The sequence below is a fragment of the Triticum dicoccoides genome, chromosome 4B, assembly GCF_002162155.2.
Source record: "Triticum dicoccoides isolate Atlit2015 ecotype Zavitan chromosome 4B, WEW_v2.0, whole genome shotgun sequence".
NCBI classification, from domain to species: Eukaryota; Viridiplantae; Streptophyta; class Magnoliopsida; order Poales; family Poaceae; genus Triticum; species Triticum dicoccoides.
Genome location: NC_041387.1, coordinates 556,409,519 through 556,433,506, shown reverse-complemented (window position 1 = coordinate 556,433,506; position 23,988 = coordinate 556,409,519). Strand labels below are relative to the sequence as shown.

Genomic DNA, 23,988 nt, shown 5'->3' with positions numbered 1-23,988 from the left:
AACCAAATCGGAGAAGTGTGTCTTCATAGAATACCCAAAGGAAACTGTTGGGTACACCTTATATCACAGATCCGAAGGCAAGATATTCGTTGCTAAGATGGATCCTTTCTAGAGAAGGAGTTTCTCTCGAAAGAAGTGAGTGGGAGGAAAGTAGAGCTTGATAACGTAATTGTACCTTTCCCGAATTAGAAAGTAGTTCATCACAGAAATCAGTTCCAGTGATTCCTACACCAATTAGTGAGGAAGCTAATGATGATCATCATGAAACTTCAGATTAAGTTACTACAAAACCTCGTAGGTCTTCCAAAGTACAGTCTACACCAGAGTGGTACGAATCATGTTCTGGAAGTCATGTTACTAGACCATGATGAACCTACAAACTATGAGGAAGCAATGATGAGCCCAGATTCCGCGAAGTGGCTTGAGGCCATGAAATCTGAGATGGGATCCATGTATGAGAACAAAGTCTGGACTTTGGTGGAGTTGCCCGATGATCGGCAAGCCATATTGTATAAATGGATCTTCAAGTGGAAGACAGACGCTGATAGTAGTGTTACTATCTACAAAGCTCGACTTGTCGCAGCTTTTCGACAAGTTCAAGGTGTTGAATACGATGAGATTTTCTCACTCGTATCGATGCTTAAGTCTGTCTGAATCATGTTAGCAATTGCCACATTTTATGAAATTTGACAAATGGATGTCAAAACTGCATTCCTTAATGGATTTATTAAAGAAGAGTTGTATATGATGCAACCAGAAGGTTTTGTCAATCCTAAAGGTGCTAACAAAATGTGCAAGCTCTAGCGATCCATCTATGGACTGGTGCAAGCATCTCGGAGTTGGAATACACGCTTTGATGAGTTGATCAAAGCATATGGTTTTATACAGACTTTTGGAGAAGTCTGTATTTACAAGAAAGTGAGTGGAAGCTCTGTAGCATTTCTAAAACTATATGTAGATGACATATTGTTGATTGGAAATGATATAGAATTTCTGGATAGCATAAAAGGATACTTGAATAAATGTTTTTCAATGAAAGACCTCGGTGAAGCTGCTTACACATTGAGCATCAAGATCTATAGAGATAGATCAAGACGCTTGATAAGATTTTTCAATGAGTACATACCTTGATAGGATTTTGAAGTAGTTCAAACTGGAGTATTAGTATGTGTTCAAAATATGATTGAGAGGCACTTATTCTTTCTCCGTGGATACAATGAGCCACTTATGCTCCTCAGTAGCCGGAAGTTTAGGGAGTTCTGCACAACCACATAGCCACCCCTTCGCACCGGCCATTGGCAAGTCACCCCACTCCCCGCCACCACCCTCTTCACCTGCCTCCTCCTTGCCCTCCTCCTGAACCTCCTCCTCCTCCTCCTTCTTGTCCTCCTCCCGAACCTCCTCCTCCTCCTTAACCTCCTCCTCCACAGCCCCCTCCTCCTTGCGAACATCCTCCTCCTTGGACTTTGAGGGTACCTCACTATAGGAAGGCGTTGAAGACGACCCCCGATATCAGACACGGAGCACAATTTCCTGCCCTGACCCCATCTCCCCCACCCCCTCCTCTTCTAGGGGCTCCTCCCCTAACCCCTCGACCTCCCTGTGAGGTGTCATCCTCAACTAGTCCAGGAGGAGGCTGACGGAGTTGTCCACTCCGACTAACAGCTCCTTTGAACTTGCTTAGGAAACCCGCGTCATTGGCCTTGCCCATGATTAGCAAACCTGCATTGGGAAGAGAATAAACAATTAGCAAGGATACAAAATAAATAAGCATACAAAAAAGCACATCAAGTGCGCACTATCATCCGATCGACTAATCTTAGGTTTCCCCCGGAGGTAGCGGAACGAGTTGGGAGCTTCACCTCGATGATGCCTTCAAGAAGGAAACGACACCGAGGGCGTCACCATCACCGGCTTCGGCCACTGGTCGGAGACCATGTTTTCACCTAGATCTGTCCCATGTGCATCCAACCGACAACATGTGCACGGTCCAGACCGCCTTCAAAGCCCCACATCTGGCCACCCAGATCCACGCGACCATCCACAATAGCACTGCCACCATGGGAGCCCTGGCGCATCGGCCACTGCCGGTGTGTGCCACCACTAGAGCCTAGGAGGAGGGCCGCCACCCCACCTCGCCAAGCCGTGAGAGCCGCCAAGATGAATCCCACGCGCTCGTCACTGTCGCTAATCTGATGCAATCCGAAGCAAAAGACACTAGATCGCCGGCGCAGATCCGCCTTGGACAGGGACATCGCCATGCCATGCCGCCATGAGAGGCGTGGGCTTCACCTACCAGCACCTTCCAAGGCCGCCACCCTGGATCGCCACCGCCATGAAGTCCTCCAGGCCGCCGCATCACCCACGCAGGTACCCCATGCTGGTGAGCCACCGCGTCACGATGCATTGTGCCGCGCCTAGACCCGAGGAGGCCGGCCCGTGCCACCCCATCATGCATGGGGAAGAAGACGCCCGGCCACCACTGTTGCCGGTCGGGCTTTGCCTGGACGCACCCTTGAGCGGCGGCGAGGGAGAGGGAGGCAGCAGGAGGAGACCGGCGGTGTAAATAGGAGGCCCCTCCCCATCGCCTCGTGGGGGCAGCGTGGGAGGTTAGGTTCTATGCCAAGAGTATGATGTGTGCCTTTGGGCATGTGGCATCTAGAAATCTTGTCTCTTGAAAATACCGTTCTTTCAACACTCTAGCACAAAGAGACGTCGGGTTAGATAGAATCCACCAAGCCTGTTAGGAGAGCAATGCTTGGTTGAAAACTTCGAAGTCTCGAAACCCCATGCCTCCCATTCTCTTGCTCATGCACATTTTGTCCCAACCAATCCAGTGAACCTTGCGTTTCCCACTCTCCGCTCCCCACCAATTTTTTGAAGAAATAGATGTCAGCTTCCGGCATGTTTTTTTGGCAAATTTGAAATAGCTCATGGAGAACATAGGAGTCGCTTGAAGCACTGATTTGATCAACACCTCCCTTCCGGCATTCGAGAGCCCTTGCATGTGATGAGATTGTTGACTATAGTTAGATAGGCCTCGTGGTTGTAGCAGATGTGAACACAATTTTCTTTTCATCACACATATTTTCATAATGTTGATATCGATACTATATTTCAAACACGATAATATTTTAGTTATATTTGTTGGAGTACGATCAACATTTTCCTTGCCCCCCCCCCAAGTGATCAAATCGCTCCGCCCCTACACTTGCTAATAAAGGGAGAGGAAAGTTATACAAAAAAGTGTATATTGAAATAGTTGTATATAGAGAGAGAGAGAAAAAGAAGGTATGTTTCTCCATTTTCTTCTTGTGTATCAATTTTTTTGTATGTCGTCCGCTTCCTCAGAGTTCCCATTTTGATGCATATTGCATCAAATAATCGGGGCATCGCACATGAGGATCGCACCATGGACTTCAATGGGTCGGTCCACATAGAGGCATTATGTTCCGGTTTTAGGAACCTTCTAGAAGGTTCCTAGTTTCTGGTTGGTTTTTATTGTTGATTTTTTTACTGGTTTTTGTGGTTTCCTTTCTTGACTTTTCATTTTTCTTGTTTCTAGGTTTTGTTTTCTTCCTTTTTGTTTTTTCAGAATTTCAAAAATTGTTCCTGTTTAACAAAATTGGATTTCCAAATTTTGTTCGTGTTATTAAAGAAATGTTCGGAATGTGATTTTTTTCATGTTTTAATAAAATGTTAGGAATTCGATTTTTTTTCATATTTTTCGAAAAATATTTGAAATTATGAAACTTGTTAAAACACCAATAAATGTTCACAAAATTTAAAAATGATGTGACCTTCAAATTTTTCTTCATGCTTTCAGAAATTCTGCAAGTTTTCAAATTTGTTTGAAACTTCGAAAAAACTGAATTTTTAATAAATGTGCCAGAATTCAAAAAATGTTTGTAATTTCCATTTGCTGTTCACTTTTTCAATAAATGTTGGAAATTTTAAAAAAAATCAAAATTTTGAAAATTGATCTTCACTCCTTTTTGAATTTTCCTTCGCAACTTCTAAATCACGAACTACATTTAGGCGCTACAGTATTTTGACGAGCTGCAGTGGACCGATGCAGCGTGGTATTACTTGGCTTGCCTGCCAATGGGCCATCCCAGTTCGCTTCCCGCCTCTGCGTGCTGGTGCTATACGATACGGAATGTGTCATATAGGACGACCCTGCCTCCACAGGATTTTTTTTCTTTCGTTTTTTCGTTCTTTTCATTTTTTTCTTTTTCCTTTTTTCATTTTCCTTCCTTTTTATTTTTCTGTTTTCTGTTTTCTTTTTATTTTCTTTTTCCTTCTTTACCTTTTCACTTTTGTTTATGAATTTTCTTTCCAAATTCGTGAAAAAAAAATTGTTCACCGAATTAAAAAAATGTTCATAAGTTCAAATTTTGTTCATTGGAATTCAAAAAAATTCCATAAAACATCAATTTTTGTGCAGCGAACTAAAAAAAATGTTCATCAAATTCGAAATTTGTTCATCTTTTTCAAAAAATGTTCATAAATATGAAATTTGTCCATCCATTTTTTTTAAAAAAATCGAATACAAAGTTTGTTCATCAAGTTAAAAAATGTTCAGTGAATTCAAAATTTGTTCATTAAATACAAAAAATGTCCATGAAAAATTGTTCATAAAAATTTGAAAATTGTTCATTCTTTTGAAATCGCAAATGTTTGTTGAATTCTATAACTTTGTCTGAATTCAGTAAAAGTTTTTTGAATCCGTGAACATTTTTGAAAGTCAAAATTGTTTTCGATATCTCGAAGAAAAAAATAGGAGGGAACCTTGCGCCCCACATGGGCCGGCCCAGAAGGGCGTACAAGAAGGTCCCCTCCACTTACCAAAGTTGTTCTTCAATATGAAGGAGAAGGCAACAAACCTAGCCCGGTATCCCATGTAATCGTCCGTCTTCCACAAGAAGCAGTCGTCCATCTCCGTGTCCATCTCCAACACGAACACGAGTGAGGAACTGAAAAACCAATCCACCGCCGCTTTCTCCCCCCATCATTTTCCCTCTCTCACATCTCGTCGCTTCCGCCGTGAATTTGTGCTCTATGTTTGATTTTACTTGTTGCTTTAGAATAGACAATTGGCATGCTTGGAATCAAATAAAATGTTACATAGTATGATTGGAATTTGTGCTCCATGTATGATTTTACTTGTTGCTCTAGAATGAGGATTAACCATCTTCCCTTTTAATGTGAGTTTAATGATAATGAAATCTTAGATTCTTATGCTAATGGTGTATATGATTACTATGATGTGAAGCAAATAGAAGAATTCGTTGCTTTTAAGGGTGCTTATGAAATTGTTTCTTTGCTTGAAAATATAATGATGCGCTTTATAAATCTGAAAATCTTGCCATACTTAAATATTACTATAAAAACTATGGATACAATGCTCATATTAATGAATTTATTGAGAGAATTTCTGCTGCCCTAGAAGAGAGTAATATTTTAAAAGAATATATGGAAAAAAATTTGGCTGAAACTGTGATCTCATTAGATAAAAAGATGAAGAGTGGAGTGAACAAAACAAGGAGGAAGAGCGGATTGATCACCCGTGTCCACTTCTAACGTGAGTACTCCCTCCGTTCCATAATGTAGTGCCTATATATTTTTACAAAAGTCAAAAATTATCAACTTTGACCATATTTATAGAGAAAAGTAGGTACATCTAGAATACCAAATGCACATCAAAGGATACATCGTGAGTTATATTTTCAGAATGTACATGCTTGGTATTGTAGATGTAGACACTTTTCTCTATACACTTGGTCAAAGTTGATAAAGTTTGGCTTTCACAAAAATCTATAGGCACTACATTGTGGAATGGAATGAGTAACTCTTTAACTCATACATTGTTTAATTTTCCTTCGTACTTACCAATGGGTAAATGCTACGTTGATGAATGCTATGATCCCCTGGATTAATTTTAAATTTTTATTTTTTGATTAAGTTGATGCTTGCTATGCTTGTGGCTATGATGCCATTATTAATTATGCTTAGGTTAACGACCTTATTGATCCGGTTATGAGGTAGTAGGATGGGGAGTTGGTAATTCTAACTTTTTGACAAATAGATGTTTAGCGTGCTTTGTCTATTCCTTTGCCTGCTCATGACATGGATGATTTTGTGGGATGGATTGATAAAGATGGTTTGTTCTAAGCCCGTTCAGCATATCACGCGAAAAATGGGACCACCAATGTGGCTAGAAATTGGAGAGTAGAAAGGGAATTGAGTCTATGTATCTGAATGGAGTTGTACAAGCCACGTTGGGTCTCGGGTCGCCCCACCCCGCGGGCGACTCGGGCGCACCGCCGCCACCTAGGGGTTCCTCCCTCGCCGCCCTTCCCCTCCCCACCGCCGACAGGCGCCACTTGTCGGGGGTTGGATACGACATATGCCAAAGGATGACTTATCATGGTGGGAGCGAGTAGAACGTCGCCGGTGCATGGAAGCGGGATGAGGCGAAGACATGCACGCCGACGGAACTTACCCAGCTTCAGGGCTCTCCTAGGAGATAACACCCCTACTGCTGCTCTGCGGGGTCTCCGCATGATCACTAAGGCAAAGTGACTACAATGGTGCTCCTGGAGCTGTTTCGGGAGGCAGGAGAGGGCAAGGCTAGCTCTCTCCTCCTTGTGCTATCTGGTCTATCTCTATCTAGGTACGAACCCTTTGCATGGGTGCCCCGGGGGGTTTATATAGGCCTACCCCCGGGGGTACAATAGTAATCCGGTTGGGCGCGGGTCCCAGCCATCTGTCTCTCAGGCCGCCGTCCTCCCCGTCGGCTTCTGGGGCCCGCCGACTGGCGGGTCCCGCGGACAAGCTTGATACTGTAGCGGCACTCCTGATGACGCAGGCTCGGTCATTGGGTCGTGGCAACAGTGCCGCCATCTATCGGGCGATCACTATCGCCATTCCCCATCCTATCTGGTTAATGGCTCGTGGGGCCCTGGGAAGGAGTCGGCCGACTCCCACAGGCCCGTCTTCGGGGCGCTCAGGCCGCCTTCGGCCCACCCACTAACAGGCGGCCCCGTCGCTTTCGGGTCGTACCGGCCGGCGTCGTGGGCACAGTGTGCTGCGCACTGTGGCTGAGGTCAGGGCAGGCATGGCAACAGTGCCGCGCCTCACCGGAGATCTTCCAGCGATACGGCTCACTGTAGCCATGCCGGCCCTTCGTAAGCAGGGGGAATGGCCACGCCGTGTCCGTACCCCGCATCGTACTTCAAGATGAGGGAGGAGTCATGGGCTGACTCTCCATAGTCGGCCTCTCTGGAGGTCGCCAGCTCGGAGTCGGCTTATCTCGGAGTCGCCGTCTGGGACTCGGCTTGTCTTGGAGTCGCTCCTGGGACTCGACTTGAGGGGCGCGGCCTGCCCCGATGTCTTGAAAGGTCCTGGGACTCGGGTTAGCCTACCTGTGGCCCATTACTCTGATAGTAGTCCCGGAAGCTGGTGAAGCCCTGCGGACGCTGCATTGTGGGGCTTCAACAGTTTCAACCTTCCAGGAGCGGACTCTGGAACTCGGCTGCCGTCTTCCCTTGGGCCGACTGTCGAGAGTCAGATGTTTAGCGAAGAGCCGCAACTCGAAAGTCACGGCGGGAAACCAGGCGGCGTGCCTGATACGCTTCCCCGCAGCCATCGGGGCGGTCCTATCGCGTGGCGCCACATGGAGAGGACAGTCTGCCTGCCCACGCGCGCGACGGGACGGGCCGTCAGGTGGGGCCTGCCACTACCGTGCCTCGGCATATGAACGGATCCGTTGCGGCCGTGGACGGTTGGTTTTCCCACGTCGTTACTGCGCGCAGTAACTTCGTGGGGTAAATCGTGGGGCGGCGTGGGGCATCATGCGCAGTTAATCTCACGCCCGCCCCCTCGGCTTCTCAGCCCGCAGGGCTATAAGTAGGCAGGGGGGAGCGGAGCGGCACAGCACGCGCGCTCTTCTTCCCCGCTCCCCCGCCTCATCTTGCCTTCTCTCCCTCCTGCCTCCGCCGTTGAGCAAGAGCACTCCACACCACGACGATGAGCTCTTCCTCCGCCGCGGCCCCCGCCGCGCGCTCCGGCGTGTGGGACGGCTCGGAGGTAGAAGAGGAACGCATCAAGTTCCTCCACCGGACACGTCGTCTTCCCAGCGCGGACCTCGTGCGCGCCCGCGCCGCGCCGGAGGGGGAGATCCGGCCGGCGCCGGAGGAGGGCGAGCGGGTCATCTTCCGCTCGCACCTCATGCGCGGCCTGGGGCTGCCGGCGAGCGGCTTCTTCCGCTCGTTCTTGGAGTTCCACAACCTTCAACCGCACCACCTCACTCCGAATACGGTGGTGTTGCTCTCCGCCTTCGCCACTCTGTGCGAAGGTTTCCTCGGCGTTCTCCCCACCATCGAGCTGTGGGGAGAATTCTTCTCTTCTAAGCTCGGCACGCACGTTGCCGACGTGCCGACTCAGTGCGGCGCCTACATCGCGGTGTGACGCTCGACTGCCGACAACCCCTTTCCTCCCATCACGCTGATCAAGTCGGTGAAGATGTGGCAGCGCTCATACTTCTACGTGAAGAACCTCGCCTCCGACGGCGACTGGGTCAACCTGTCGCCTTACAACGCCGCCCCCCTAACTGGGAGGCTCCCCAGCTGGTCTCACCGAGTCAAGACACTGACTCCCGCCGGAGCCGCCGCCGTAGCGCGACTCCGAGTCTTGACGCAGTCGGAGGGTCTCGTCGGGGCCGACTTGCTGGCCGCCTTCGTGACGCGCCGAGTTCTCCCGCTCCAAGGCCGGCCTCACCTGATCTGTCAGATGAGCGGCCTCCGAGACCCAAGTCGGATGAGCACCAAGGAGATGCCCCGCAAGGAGGTGGCGAACTTGGTGAACCATATCACGCACTGCGAGTTCGAGGAGGACTGGCAGTTCGGCAAGGAGCCGTACTCGCGCGACAACCCCCCACCAGTGGTAAGTCGCGTCCCCTATTGTTTTGTCTTCTTTGCGGCCGACTCCGGCTTCTGACTCTTGTCGGTTTCTTCTGAGCTAGAATCCCCTTATGCAGCCTGCAGCCGGCGCCACGAGACAGCCCCGCTAGTATATTCCCGATCGTGCGGAGAGCGATGTCGACGACCCCGACTTGGGGGCGGCGGCGATGGAAGCCGATGCCGAAGGCGGGGGAGAAGGAGCAGAAGGCGGCTTCAGGCCCTCGGCCACCTTCGCCGACTGGCCTAATGATGACGCCGAAGGGGAGGTCGCCCCGCGCCACCAGCCGAAGGTCGGTTCCTCCGCCGGCCAAGGCGGTTTGAAGAGGCGTCACGCCGGGCCGAGTGCGCTCGGCGGCAAGTTGAAGAAGATAAAGGGGGCGGCCGCCGCGACCAGACGGGAGGAGGCGGCCGCGAAGGCCAACCGCTTCCGAAGGGAAGTGAGAAGGCCGCCGCTAGTCTCTGCGTAAGTCTTTACGCTTTTTTATTTTCCTTCGTTGAATCTTGTCCGAGTCTTCTTTTATACTTCCTCCATTCTTCTTCAGGGCCCCTCTTTCCCTTGAGAGAGTCGGCGTCCCCTCCGTCATGGGGTCGGCAGAGACGTCCGCCAATACTCGGCGGGCCGACCCCGCCGCCGACCTCCGGGAGGCGACGGAGCGAAATGCGCGGGAGAAGCGTGAGGAGGAGGAGGACGAACGTCTGGAGAAGGCAGAGGCCGACAGGGCGGCCGCCTCCGCCCAGAAGAAGCTGGAGGATGCCGAAGCCGCCCTTGCGGCGAGAAGGCGTGCCGAGGAGGCCGCGCGTCGCCGATCGGCGATGCTCGTCCCCCCACTGTCGTCTGCACCGCCGCCTCCGGAGTTCACGGGGTAGACTGGAGAGGCCGGCACCGAGAACCCCGTCGTGGAGAAGGAGAGCGGCGAGGCTTCTATGTCGGACACTCCCGTGCCACCACCGCCGCCTCCACCGTCGTCTGGGAGACCGCACGGCAAACAGCCGATGGGTCCGTCGGAGCCGCCGGTCACGGACGAGGCCGAGGCGCGGCTGCTTCTCCAAGTCGCCTCACCGGTGCGTCGCCGTCTTGAGAGGGCGACCTCGGCGCCGCGACCTCGGGAGACCGGCGCTGCCAGCTCGGCAACCCTAGACGCCGAGGCCACAAGCGCCGCGCCCACTGGGTGGTTGCGCGGAGGTGGCACTGGGCCGCTAAATCAATCGCTTCTGGAAGTCCAGGCGAAGCTGCGGGCCGAAGGCGACGCCCTTCAAGCCTGCACCAGAGCGCATCTGGCCGCACGAACGGCCGTCCGAGTAAGTTTCTTTTCCTTTTTGATTCTTGTTTTTCTCTGTGGGGGCGCGCCAGCGCACCCACTGGGTGTAGTCCCCGAGTTCCAGGCCGGCTGCTGAGCAGGCGGTTCGGAACTCCCTCTGGCGAGTTCCAAATACTAACTTTGTCTTCAATGACTTATTGCAGGAGTATCACAACCTCCGCGCCACTGCCTTCAACCGCAATGTTGAGGAGTTGAGCAAGCGGGCTGCCGACTTGTTGGAAAGCCGGAGTAAGTTCTTCTTCTTCGCGGGGGCGCGCTGGCGCACCCGCGGGCTGTAGTCCCCGAGATTCGGGCCGACTGCTGAGCAGTCGGGCCGGATCTCCCCGGCGATCTTCTTTGCTGACGAATTATTTGTCTCTTCTTTCGTTCTTCAGGAGCCAACGCCGCTCTTCAGGAGCAGCTGGGCGAAGCCAATACCGCCCGGCGTGCCAAGGAGGAGGAGTGTGGCAAGCTTGCCGTGGAGCGCGACCTACTGGCGGCACAGCTGGCCGAGCAGAAGGAGCTGCTCAAGAAGGCGCAGGACGAGGCCGAGAAGAAGGAGGCCGCTCTCCTGGCCGAGTTCGAGAACGAGCGCTCCTCCTGGACTGACAGGGAGGCGATGCTGACCTCCGGCTTCCACGAGATCGAGGATATCGTTGATGGTAAGTTTCTTTAGTTTCTTCGGGCTTCTGACTATGTGTCAGGCCGACTTCTGATTTTTCAACTTGCTTCTTTTTGGTCTTGGCAGACTTCTTCCCTGGTCACTCGCAGGCAGTCCCTTTGGCCATCGAGGCTGATCGTGAGGCGCGAAGGGCAAACGGTGAGGAGATCGCCGCTAATGCCCCCCGAACCATCGATGAGCAGCTTCTGAGCATTGAAGCCTGTCTTCATCCGGCTCACCGGCTGATGCGCCGGCTTCAGCATGCCGGCGCCCAGGCGGTTGCCGCCCTGTGGCCAGGCACGCCGGCTCTGCGCACCGCCAGCCGAACTGCCGACTGGCTGGAGGTCGCTGCCGACCGTCTTGAGGCCTGGAAGGGCTCCTCGGCCTGGGCCGGAGCGCGCCGGGCCTTGGAGTTCGTCAAGGCGTGGTATCCAGGGCAGGACCTGGACCGTCTGGCCGCGTTCCGGTCAGAAGCCCAGGCCGAGCTGGAGGCCGTGGAGGGCGCCCTTATCGAGCGTGCGGCGGCCATCGTCGAGTACACGGACACCAGTGTCTTCATCCCCGAGCGGGCTGAAGGCAGCGAGAAAGTGCCGCCAGAGTGGTTCGGGATGAATCCGGAGTATGGCGAGGACTTGGCGGAGGTGATCGACTCCAGCACCGAGGAGGAGGACGAGGCGGAGGACGAAGGCGAGGCGGAGGTGCCAGAAGACGGAGCAGGCGGCCAGCCTCAGCTCGAGTACACGGACACCAGTGTCTTCTGGCGGCGGATCTGGGTGCACTCAGATCTGATCGGGGATGGAGGCTGCTGACTAGGGAGTGGTCGGCTACCCTGCGGGACAGAGGTGGTGATGCAACTAGTGGCCAGACTCCGCCGGTGCGGTGTGGCAGGGGCGCCATGAGCATATGGCCAGGGCGTGGAGACGCGAGGTGAAGCGGTGGTGACTGAAGCACCGACGACGCTGAGGTGCCGGGGGTGGTTGAGTTCAGATGCACAAGATGCTGGATGAAGGTTCGTCGAGCAGATCCGGGTTAAAGCCCCGCTCTCGGCTAGGCGCCAAGGCCGGTGATGGCAGCGCTTTTCTGTGTCGTATCCTTCATGAAGGCATCGCCGTGGAGAAGCTCAAGACCTCAATCCGCTACGTCCGAGGGAAACCCTAGATCAGTTCGATCGGATGATGGCGGCGCTCTTACGTTGTTTCCCTCTTGGGGGCATCAGTCTTGGAGGTTGCATTTCGGCTCGAGGGACCAGTGGGAGGTGTATTTGATGGAGCGGTGCTTCATCTTACGCAATGATGGCGGCGGATCTCGGCAGCATGGCGCAATGGAGACCCGACGTCCGATGCGCGAAGATGGACTCGCGCAGGAGGAGGACGCTGTCTGGCGTCATGGTGGTGTCGATGGCAGACAGGCCTAGTAAGGTCGATGCATCAGGTTTGCTCTGAGGATGGATCAATGGAAGATGGAGGTGACGACCCTTGCAGTGTGTGGTGCTTACTGGGAGTGTGTCAGACCGGTATGTGACCCAGTCTAGGTAGTGGCTTGGATGGGACATCTAGCTTTAGATGTTAGGTTTTGGTGTGATGTCTGCTTGGTATTAGGCTCCGACATTCCACACCCCTTCATCAAGGGATAGGAGTAGCAACGGGTGTTGCCAAGATGGTGGCTTCAGACTTTTTGATGTATTACCTTGTAAGGTCTTTGGGAATAATTAATAATATGGTCGTATGCATCATTCAGATGCAGAGGCTGGGGGTGCACCCTCCTTTTCTTAAAAAAGAAACAATTCCCAACTAAGGTGAAAATCCTTTTGTGTAGACCTTAAGGAGGATGCTTCCTTGCTGAGTCAGTCTTCCCAATCGACACATTATGGTTTCTATACAATGCCCATGTGCAACGCATGTAGAGAGGATGTAACTCACCTACTATTTAAATGCAGCAAAGCTGCCGAGGTATGTCGTCTTTTATGGTTGGATGAGATTATATATCAAGAGGGCGTGCAATATCGATAGGGCAGGTGAAGCTATAATGGAATTTTTTGATTCAGACTCCGGTACAAGATCTTGGTCTTCTCGGTCAAAATAATATACATGGAAAATAGCCATCGCCTATTGGTATTTTTGATGGGAAAGAAGGAAAATTGTCCATGGTGAACAAACACAGAGTTATAATAAAATAGTATCAAACATCAAAGCTTTAACAATGAATCTTGTCGCCTCATTAGCTCCAAATGCAATGATAAAGAAAGATGGATGGCTTAAGCCACCAGCTGGTTTTGTCAAAAGTTAATGTGGATGCAACTTTTTGATCAAGACCACATAAAAGGTGCATCGATTTGGACATGTGTCCTTCGTGATTCATCTGGTAATTTACTATCTGCTCCTGACTGAAAGATCGACATGTGTATATATGTACTATATGCTGAAGCTATGGCATTGTGTTGGGGTTTATTTGTCGCCAAAAGTGGGATGCAACAAGTTGTTGATAAATTTGAACAACTTAAAAGTCGTGGAAACTATGAAGAATAAAGGTTGATCAAGGGGGATAGCGGCGGTGATTTTCGATGACTACTACAACCTTGCTTGCAAGTTTCCTCGTATTCTTTTATAATGGCGTAGCACATGAGCTAGTTAGGATGGCCATGAAAGCTCCTTCTTGCGTGTGGATGGATGATGCCCCATCGAAGTTTCTTCCTCGTTGAACGTTGTAACCATTATCAAGTGATGATACACTTTTATTAGCAAGTGATAATGGATACACGTTGAACGATGACTACTACAATCTTGCGTGTGGATGGATGATACACTTTTCAATAAATGTTTTAAGATTAAAAAAATGTTTGTTTTTTGTTCAGGTTTTCCAAAAAATGTTCGAAATTCCAAAAATGGTTCAAAAGTTTCAGAAAAAATAAGGTTACCTCTTTTTTCAAATTTCATTCACAAATTTTGGAATCACAAGCTACTGTACTTTTCTGGGAAGGCAGAAGCTACAGTAAAAGGCCCTGCAGTATTTATTTCTTCTGACCGTTGGTGCGTGACCTCCACTTTTACTGTAGGAAAGGAAAACCCAGCCCAGTAGCACACGCAATCGTCCGTCTCCTCCGTCTCCAACGCAATCCGCCGCCGCTGTCTCCTCCCATCACCGTCTCGCATCCCGTCGCTTCCGCCATCGGCCGATTGATGAGTGTTTCCCGTTTCTTCGTGCGCCGTCCCTCCCCGCACTCAAGCACGCGTACACCCATCTTCCTTGCCTCAGCCCACGAACCCTAGACGCCACGGAGATGGAGCATCTCCGCCGCCTCGCCCAGTTCTTGCTCGCCTCAGCTCGCGGGGATGGAGCAGGACAGCGCCACCCGTCCCCTCGCACCATGCCCAGGACGGCGGCGCCGTGGACGGCTGGGCGCACGACGGCACGGAGCCCCCCTCCCTTACGGCGCCCCGGCAGAGTGCCCGGAGGCCGCAGATCCTCCTCTTTGTCGGCGCTTCCGCGGCCACGTCTCCGCTGCCGCCTCCGCGTGCGCGACCCTCAACTACCACGGTGCGTGCCCTTCAACCCTCTGTCGGGAATCCATTGATTGTAAAATTGTCATTTGTTTCTGATCTGAGCGTCCATGGATGGTGGCAGCGGTGGGGAGGGAGGCCTGCGACGACCTTGACGCCTGCTCCGTCGACCACAACTACTGCGTCCGCAAGAAAGGTACTATACACATCCCCCCTCAGGAATCAGAAACAACCATACATGCTGCCATGAACAACCCATACATTACATTGCGTTGTTCGGACAAGCGAATTCACATGGTAGGAACGGTTAATAAGATGAGCAGCCGTGGATGCAGGGAAGTGGCTAGTGAATTTCAGAATCCAGACTGTTGCTGCTATAGATCTACTCTGCTCCGCCATTTGGTAACTAAATGGCAATGCAGCACCTGTGTGGTTCACGGTTTATGCGGCAGCTGTTCTTCTACTTATCTGTTGCTTGGTGATCAATTGTGTGTGGTTGTTCAATTTACTGGGTAAACTGCGCAGCTCAGTAGCATACACACCTGAATGCGCTGGGATGACCGAAAAAGTCACATGTTCAGTCAGTTATCCCCTGCCAGCCTATGGCTATGCTTTCCAGCGTTTTCGTTATAATTTCCACATGTTATGTGCAGGCGCATGGATTGGGGATATGTACTTCGGTTTGGGTTTAAAGGGGCAATCTTTGAGCATTTGTATCAACTATCAAGGATCTCAAGTTGACATGGATCGCCCTATGATCAAGTGCATTATGGTGCTATGATGATTGTGACAGAAGATGTTAGCTGCAGAAGCAATCGCTATGTAAGTGTGACTTGTCTCTTTTGATCCTGCTTTGTTTATTTTTCAAATCATTAATATTTCCATTGCTTTCCTTCTTGCATAATTGCTCTAATCTCTGGAAATTTTGTGCTGATAAAAATTGCTAGTATATGCAGTTGTGGTCATGAAATTGTATTGAGCAGAATATGAAAAAGGTCATTTGATTAATGGAATAGATTATGCCTGAACTCTGTTCAAGACAGGTCTCGGCTGTGATAATGAAATTGTTCTGAGCAGAACAGAAAAATCATTTGATTAATGGAATAGATTATGCCTTAACTCTGTTCAAGATAGGTCTCAACTGTGATAATGAAATTGTAGTGAACAAAAAAGGAAATATGTTATATTTTTAATGGAATAGATTATGCCTGAACTCTGCTCGTGACAGGTCTCAGCTCCAATATTAAAAATCAGTGCACCTGAATTAGGACACACTTTTTCTCATCTGGAACTGCGCTTTAAGGTGTTTGGTCTGAAAGCTACGCTCCTGAATACAATGTGATATAAAAGGTTCATGAAATCACCAGGTATGGAAATGCTTGACCATTTTTGTAAATTACTTAGTACAATATTATCAGTTTGTTTTTTGCATTATTTCCCAGTTCTCTTGCAGTACTATTCAACAACCTATCTTCCTGCCTACTACATATAAGAGGGTTTTTGTTTACTTAACATGGTTGCCTGATTAACATAGTCATGGTTTCTGTTAGTTATTTTTCCACTACCGAAGCAACAGTTATCTTCCTACCTACCAGATATACTACTACTTGAGTTCTTAGTTACCGGCTTAAGAAGCTCCACGATTCTTTTATATGATATTAAAAAAAAATAAGTTCTAACTTTGTGGAAAGACACGCACGGTTCTGATGTTCTGGGGCCAATGTCCATTTCTAGAGGCAAATACTCTCAGATTTCTTAGTGAACTATAATCCCATCTAGATAACCCCCCTCGATATAGCTCCCTTTATTTGCACGACACAATCTAGCATATGACGGTTCTGATTTGGATTGTGCGTGTTTCTCCAAAAACTAGGATTATATACCTGAGAACAAACAAGTAACGTTATAAACTTACCTCAAAGCCTATGGGTTGACTGAAGCTTGATAAATAGTTTCAGATGCACTATGGTCTCGTAACAGTAGAAATAAGCTTCGAGGGAAAGAGAACCACAAGTATAGGTGACTGCATAGTAGAAGATGTGTAATCGTGTTGCACTATAGTGTCTTTATAGAAGCCGACAAAATCAGAGACATCCTAAATTTTGTTTTATGTTCTTGTCAGTTAAGAAAAGAAACATTAACTCTTGGATTATCAGTAAGGGAATATGCCTTATTAGCACACTCTTATGGTGGTTATTATGAGCCTTCACAAAGGCAATGTACTTAGAGTCATCGCAGTGATGATCGACATATAGAAGGAGAGTTTGACGAGGGAGATGGCTCATTAGAAGGATCCACAACACGTGGACCACAAGTGTAGTGAAGAAGATGATAAGGGGGAATCATCGGGGAAACCTCATGGATGAGCGAGGTGAGGTAGCCTCAGGTAATGAACGAGGTGGGGAAGCCGCATGTGGCGACGTGTGGGGTCTACAACAGTAGTACGGGAAGATAAGCTGGGATAGGTGGGCGAGGGCAATAAATGAGTGATAAGTGTATCGGGAAAATTGAGGGAAGAAATATTGTCAATGCAGGAGGCCGAAGGAGAGGATGGACTCGGATAGAAAGGACGAGACTCAATCAAAAGTCACATATCAAGAAATACCCATCCGACGACTAACAAGATCCCAACATCGATAGCCCATTGTGCTTATCACTGTAATTTAAGAAGACACATTCAACAGATTGATCAAATAGTTTGGTGCGTGACGAACGTAGCAAACACAACCAAACAAATAAAGTGTTGAGTAGTTAGGAGAGAATGCTCACAAAGACACTCGAGAGGAATGTCGCCCTGTAGAGCTGAGGAAGGATGAATGTTGATGAGATAGGTGGCTACGGTCATCACGAAGGTGACGATGCTTGCGCTCAACAACCCCATTCTAAGCATGAGCACCAGGACAAGAGAACTGAGCAAGTGTGCTTTGCTCAACAAGGAATCTGCACAACAAATGAGAGCGATACACACAAGCAGAATCTGCACGAAAGACATGGATAGTAGCGGAAAACTGGGTATGAACCAAGGTGGCAAACTTCTTATAGATAGATAAGACCTCACTACAAGAAGACATAAAATATATCGACTTGTGTCAAGGGAAATAATTGTAAAGATAATATAGTGGCGATGGCCTCCTTTCGAGGCGAAGAGAGCTGGGTCCCAAACATTAGAGTGAAGAAGATTGAAAGGACACCGAGGCACAGTCTCGCTATGAGGATACGGTAACTGAACGTGTTTACCTAGCAGACAAACTTGACATCTAAAGTTACATTGCGAGGCCGTGCGAGTCACAACGTCGAGGGCCAACACCAAATAGAGCACCCATGTGCAAATCCTAAATTAGAACAAGAGCCAAAGTCAAGAATATTGGAGTAACAGAAATATTGTTTGTGTTAGATTCAATGATACATCTGCTTGGATTCCAGGACGGAGTTAAACTTGAGATTGGGCACTTGGATTTGTGATATTTTGACATGAGCTTGAAACTCGAACTTTAGGGTGTAGCATGATGAACCTAAGATATATTGAATTTATATAGGTATAGTATGATTAGCATGAATGCGGTATTTCTGGACTATTGGATCATCTTGGATATTACTAGTTGGATTCTAGGTTAAAGATAACTTGAGCAGTTGGATTTGTGATATTTTGACCTAAGCTTGGTAGCTTGTACCATATGGTTATGAGCATGCAGATGATACGATCGTAGTTGGTAGACCGTGATGATTTTGCTAACCCTCCCCAAGAATGTTACAAGTACAAGATCATCATGGGAGGATGATTTGGATTAATTAGAATAGATGACAATTTCAGTGGTATGAGCCTTGTTGGAGCAGCTGATGTTGCTTTTATTATGTTTTTGTGCTCCTTTAGATGCAGTAGTAGGAGGGTAGGACTTATGAAGTGATACTATATTGATGGATAAATAGATCTTTAATAACCTTGAAACTGGAGGACTTTAGGGTAGGACTTATGAAGTTTGGATTTACTTATATGATAGTGATCTTGAAAAAAATCTGCTGGATAAATAACTTCTAATATTTTTGGATCTATAGTCATCCAGTGGAAGCTTGCTTCATACTGGACTTAGATAACCATGATAATGGGCTTGGTTGAATCATAGTTATGATTTGTACTAGATGCACACTTTTAGAGATTGAAACTAGAGAACTTTAGGGTGTAGTATGATCAATTGAAGATATATTGGATTTAATATGAATATAATATGATCAACATGATTTTGAAAATTGATGGAAGAAAAAAAAGATATTTGAGTAATAGAAATGTTGTTTGTGTTAGGTTCAATGATATATCTGCTTGGATTCTAGTTCTAGGTCGGAGTTAAACTTGAGATTGGGCACTTGGATTTGTGATATTTTGACATGAGCTTTAAAATTGGAGAACTTTAGGGTGTAGCTTGATCAACCTGAGATGTATTGAATTTATATAGGTATAGTATGATTAGCATGAATGCGGTATTGGTGGACTATTGTATGATCTTGGATATTACTAGTTGGATTCTAGGTTGGAGATAACATGAGCACCTGGATTTGTGATATTTTGACCTAAGCTTAGTAGCTTGTATGCGCCCCATATGGATGAGCATGGAGAGGATACAAACGGATTGTAGTTTGTAGACTTCGATGATTTGCTAGCTTCCCCAAGAATGTTACGAGTACAAGATCATCATGGGAGGATGATTTGGAAGCAACTGATCTTGCTTTTATTATGTGTTTGTGCTCCTTTAGATGCAGTAGGAGAAGGAGGCTAGTAGTTATGATGTGATATTATATTGGTGGATAAATACATCTTTAACAACATTGGAACAGTTTGGATTTACTTAGATGATTGTGATCTTGAAAACAAATCTGGTGGGCAAATAACTTCTAATATTTGGATCTATAGTAATCCAGTGGAGGCTGAGGTAGTTGGAGAGGACCGATGAGAAAGCACATGAGAAGCTTTACTCGATCTCCTGAAGACCGACATTGCCGTAACGGCTTGGCGCAAAGGCCGATGCGGCTGACAGGGTTTTCACCCTCTCACACACCTCTCGTGCATTCTTCATTTCCCGCCAATTCGGCTTGGTATCCTTTCCTTGTTTGTGGGTTCCGTGCCACTGACTTGATTCAACATCACACGTTCTCCTGCCGTGCGTCTTTGGCCTTGGCGGTAGGTAACGTCGTGCGCTCGGGCTGTGTCTCGTGGGTTAGCCATTGCGGTGCCAACTGCCTGTGTGGCTATGGCGGCGCCCAGTAAGGAAACATGAGATGTGGGATTGAGGCATCGCACATAGCAACCCGAAGCTAGGCAAAGGATGCCGGTCAGACTGGCAGGGAGTGGATTGCACATGAGGTATGGTGGAAGGGATGGAAACGTTGGTGGGAGCGGATTGTCATTGTCGTTGTACCTGGTGCCAAGCGTCGAGGGGATGGTGATTGGGGATGTGGGAAGATGGTTGGATCATAGTTATGATTACTACCTTTAGAGATTGAAACTGGAGGACATTAGGGTGTAGTATGATCAATCAGAGATATATTGAATTTATATGAGTGTAATAAATTGATTAACTATTACATCATCTTGGATTGAAATAGTAGGAAGAAAGCAAAGATATTGGAGTAATAGAAATGTTGTTTGTGTTAGGCTCAATGCTATTTCTGCCTGGATTTTAGGTTGGAGTTAAACTTGAAAATTGGCACTTGGATTTGTGATATTTTGACATGAGCTTGAAACTGGAGAACTTGGTGTAGCATCATCAACCTGAGATGTATTGGATTTATATAGGTATAGTAATGATCAGCATGAATGTGGTATTGGATGGACTTGGATATTACTAGTTGGATTCTAGGTTGGATTTGTGATATTTTGACCTAAGCTTAGTAACTTGTACGTGCCCCATATGGATATAAGCATGGAGATGATACAAATGGATCGTAGTTGGTAAACTCTAATGGTTTTGCTAGCCCTCCCAAATAATGTTACGAGTACAAGATCTTGGGAGGATGATTTGGATTAGTTAGAATAAATGACAATTTCAGTGGTATGAGCCTTGTTGGAGCAACTGATCTTGTTTTTATTATGTGTTGGTGTTCCTTTAGATGTAGTACGAGGAGGAGGGTAGTACTTATGAAATGATATTATATTGGTGGATAAAAGCCCGATGCGGCTGACAGGGTTTTCACCCTCTCCCACACCTCATGTGCATTGTTCATTCCTGCCGATTTGGCTGGGTGTCCTTCCCTTGTTTGCGAGTTCTGTGCTAATGATTTGATCCGGCATCACACGTTCTCCCGCCGTGCGTCCTTGGCCTTGGCGGTAGGTAACGTTGTGCTCTCGGGCTGTGTCTCGTGGGTTAGCCATTGCGGTGCCGACTGCCTGTGTGGCTATGGCGGCGCCCAGCAAGGAAACACGAGATGTGGGATTGAGGCATCGCACATAGTAACCCGAAGCCAGGCAAAGGATGCCTGTCGGACTGGCAGGGAGCGGATTGCACCTAAGGTATGGTGGAAGGGATGAAAACGTTGGTGGGAGCGAACTGTCATTTCCGTTATTCATTGTACTTGGAGCCAAGCGTCGAGGGATGATGATTGGGGAAGGTGGGAAGATGGTTGGATCATAGTTATGGTTACTACTAGATTCACACCGTTTGAGATTGAAATTGGAGAACTTTAATGTGTAGTATGATCAATCGAAGATATATTGGATTTATATGTGTAATATGATCCGCATGATTGTGAAAATTGATGGACTATTACATTATCTTGGATTGAACTAGTAAGAAGAAAACAAAGATACTGGAGTAATAGAAATGTTAGATTTAAATATTTAATGATATATGTGCTTGGATTCTAGGTCGGAGTTAAACTTGAGATTGGGCACTTGGATTTGTGATATTTTGACAGCTTGAAACTGGCGAACTTTAGGGTGTAGCATGATCAACCTGGGATGTATTGGATTTATATAGGTATAGTATGATTAGCACGAATGCGGTATTGGTGGACTATTGGATGATCTTGGATATTACTAGTTGGATTCTAGATTGGAGATGACTTGAGCACTTGGATTTGTGATATTTTGGCCTAAGCTTAGTAGCTTGTATGTGCTCCATATGGATATGAGCATGGAGATGAAACAAATGGATCGTAATTGGTAGACTTTGCTGATTTTGCTAGCCCTCCCCAAGAATGTTACAAGTACAAGATTATCATGGGACGATGATTTGGATTAATTAGAATAGATGACAATTTCAGTGGTATGCGCCTTGTTGGAGCACCTGATCTTGCTTTTATTATGTGTTTGTGCTCCTTTAGATGCAGTAGTGGAAGGAGAGTAGTACTTATGAAGTGATATTATATTGGTGGAAAGATAGATCTTTAATAACCTTGGAACAATTTAGATTTACTTAGTTGATTGTGATCTTGAAACAAAATCAGATGGATAAGTAAATTCTATTTTTTTGATCTATAGTGATCCAGTGAAAGCTTGCTTTATACTGGATGAATACCATGATAGTGGGCTTGTTTGGATCGTAGTTATGATTTGTACTAGATGCACACCTTTAGAGATTGAAACTAGAGAACTTTAGGGTCTAATATGATCAATCGGACATATATTGGATTTATATGTGTAAATATGATCAGCAGGATTGGTAGGTAACGTCGTGCTCTCGGGCTGTGTCTTGTGGGTTAGCCATTGCGATGCCGACTGCCTGTGTGGCTATGGCGGTGCCCAGCAGGGAAACACGAGATGTGGGATTGAGGCATCGCACATAGTAACCCGAAGCCAGGAAAGGACGCCGGTCGGGCTGGCAGGGAGCAAATTGCACATGAGGTATGGCAAAAGGGATGAAAACGTTGTTGGGAGCAGATTGTACTTGGAGCCATGCGTCGAGGGGATGGCAATTGGGTAAGGCAGGGAGATGGTTTTATCATAGTTATATTACTACTAGATGATTGGATAGCTTGTATGTGTCCCATATGGACATAGCATGAAGATGATACAAACGGATTGTAGTTGGTTGACTTTGATGATTGCACATGAGGTATGGCGAAAGGGATGAAAACGTTGTTGGGAGCAGACTGTACTTGGAGCCAAGCGTCGAGGGGATGGCGATTAGGTAAGGCGGGGAGATGGTTTTATCATAGTTATATTACTACTAGATGATTGGATAGCTTGTATGTGTCCCATATGGACATAGCATGAAGATGATACAAACGAATTGTAGTTGATTGACTTTGATGATTTTGCTAGCCCTACCCAAGAATGTTACGAGTACAAGATCATCTTAGGAGGATAATTTGAATTAATCAGAATAGATGACAATTTCAGTGGTATGAGCCTCGTTGGAGAAGCTGACCTTGCTTTTACTAGTAATAATGTACGTGCAATGCACGTTTATATTACGTAGGATATTAGTTGCACATTGATATTTGGTAAGATATCAATTACTTCTTCACGAGAATGGTAGGATATTAATTACATGGCAGATTTCATAGGATAGCGTTGAGTCAAAACATGTTTATACCCAATGGTAGTGGTGGGTAATTAGAGCGTTAAACGTGTTTGTTGCTCAACATTGTAGCGATTTGAACCGCTAGATAACATGATTTGACGGTTGAGATGGTTTGGATCTGCCCCTTTGAGTCTTTTTATATTGGTATAGATTATGTGTTTGTGCTCCTTTAGATACAGTAGTACTCCCTTCGTCTAGGTGAGTAAGTCATCTAGGATGTGCACCGTGATCAAGGAGGAGGAGAAAATGAGAGACCTTAATGTTTATTTGCTAATTAATAGCATTGCATGCAATGAACTAACCACTGCATGTCGTGTTTGATAGTCTCAAGTCATTAAAAGCATGCACACACCTCGTCTCTTATTGGTTGATATGTGAAGAAATAAGAAACGAGGTAGAAGTTAATGTACCGCGCCTAAGTATTTTGGGATTATTTGGTTTTTGTAAGATGACTTACACACCTAGACGGAGGGAGTAGGAGGGTATCACTTATGAAGTGATTTTATATTGGTGAATAAATAGGTTTTTAGTAACCTTGGAACAATTTGGATTTACTTATGTGATTGTGACACAACGGTGGATAAGAACTTCTAATTTTTGGATAACAATGAAAACTTGCTTTGACTTAGATAACAATGATAGTGGGCTTGGTTGGATCATCAAATATATGAAGGATGAGCGGGGTGCTAGGCACAACCGCCGTGTCCACGTAGGCTATGAATAGTGCCGGCAAAGTGAGCGTTGCGTCCCGCGCGAGTAGAGAAGCGAGCAAGAGAAAAAGAAAAAGCGAGCGAGCAGCTGTAGCGAGAGACCTAACCACCTCCTCTCCTGCCGCCGCCGCTACGCCCCCTTCTCCCCTTCTCCATGCTCGCCGCTGCTGGCACCGCGTTCGCCGCTGCCGGCATCGCGTTCGCCGCTCCCCTGCCTCGAGCCAAACGTCGCCATGAAGCCTTTGCTCCCCCGCCTCGAGCCATCCCATGCCTCATCCGCCTCCTCTCCTCCCTCTCCCTCGTCTCCTCTCCCGCACCGCTGCCCCTTCTCTCCTCCCCCACGCAA

General features: G+C 47.5%; 1 long non-coding RNA gene across 1 annotated transcript; it reads left to right on the top strand.

Moving 5' to 3' along the window:
• The first annotated feature begins 14,015 nt into the window (after positions 1–14,015).
• On the top strand, positions 14,016–23,187 carry LOC119291438. The gene is made up of 4 exons (XR_005142418.1): positions 14,016–14,456; positions 14,544–14,615; positions 15,073–15,241; positions 15,648–23,187. It is a non-coding gene; the product is annotated as an uncharacterized LOC119291438 (long non-coding RNA).
• The last annotated feature ends 801 nt before the right edge of the window (positions 23,188–23,988 follow it).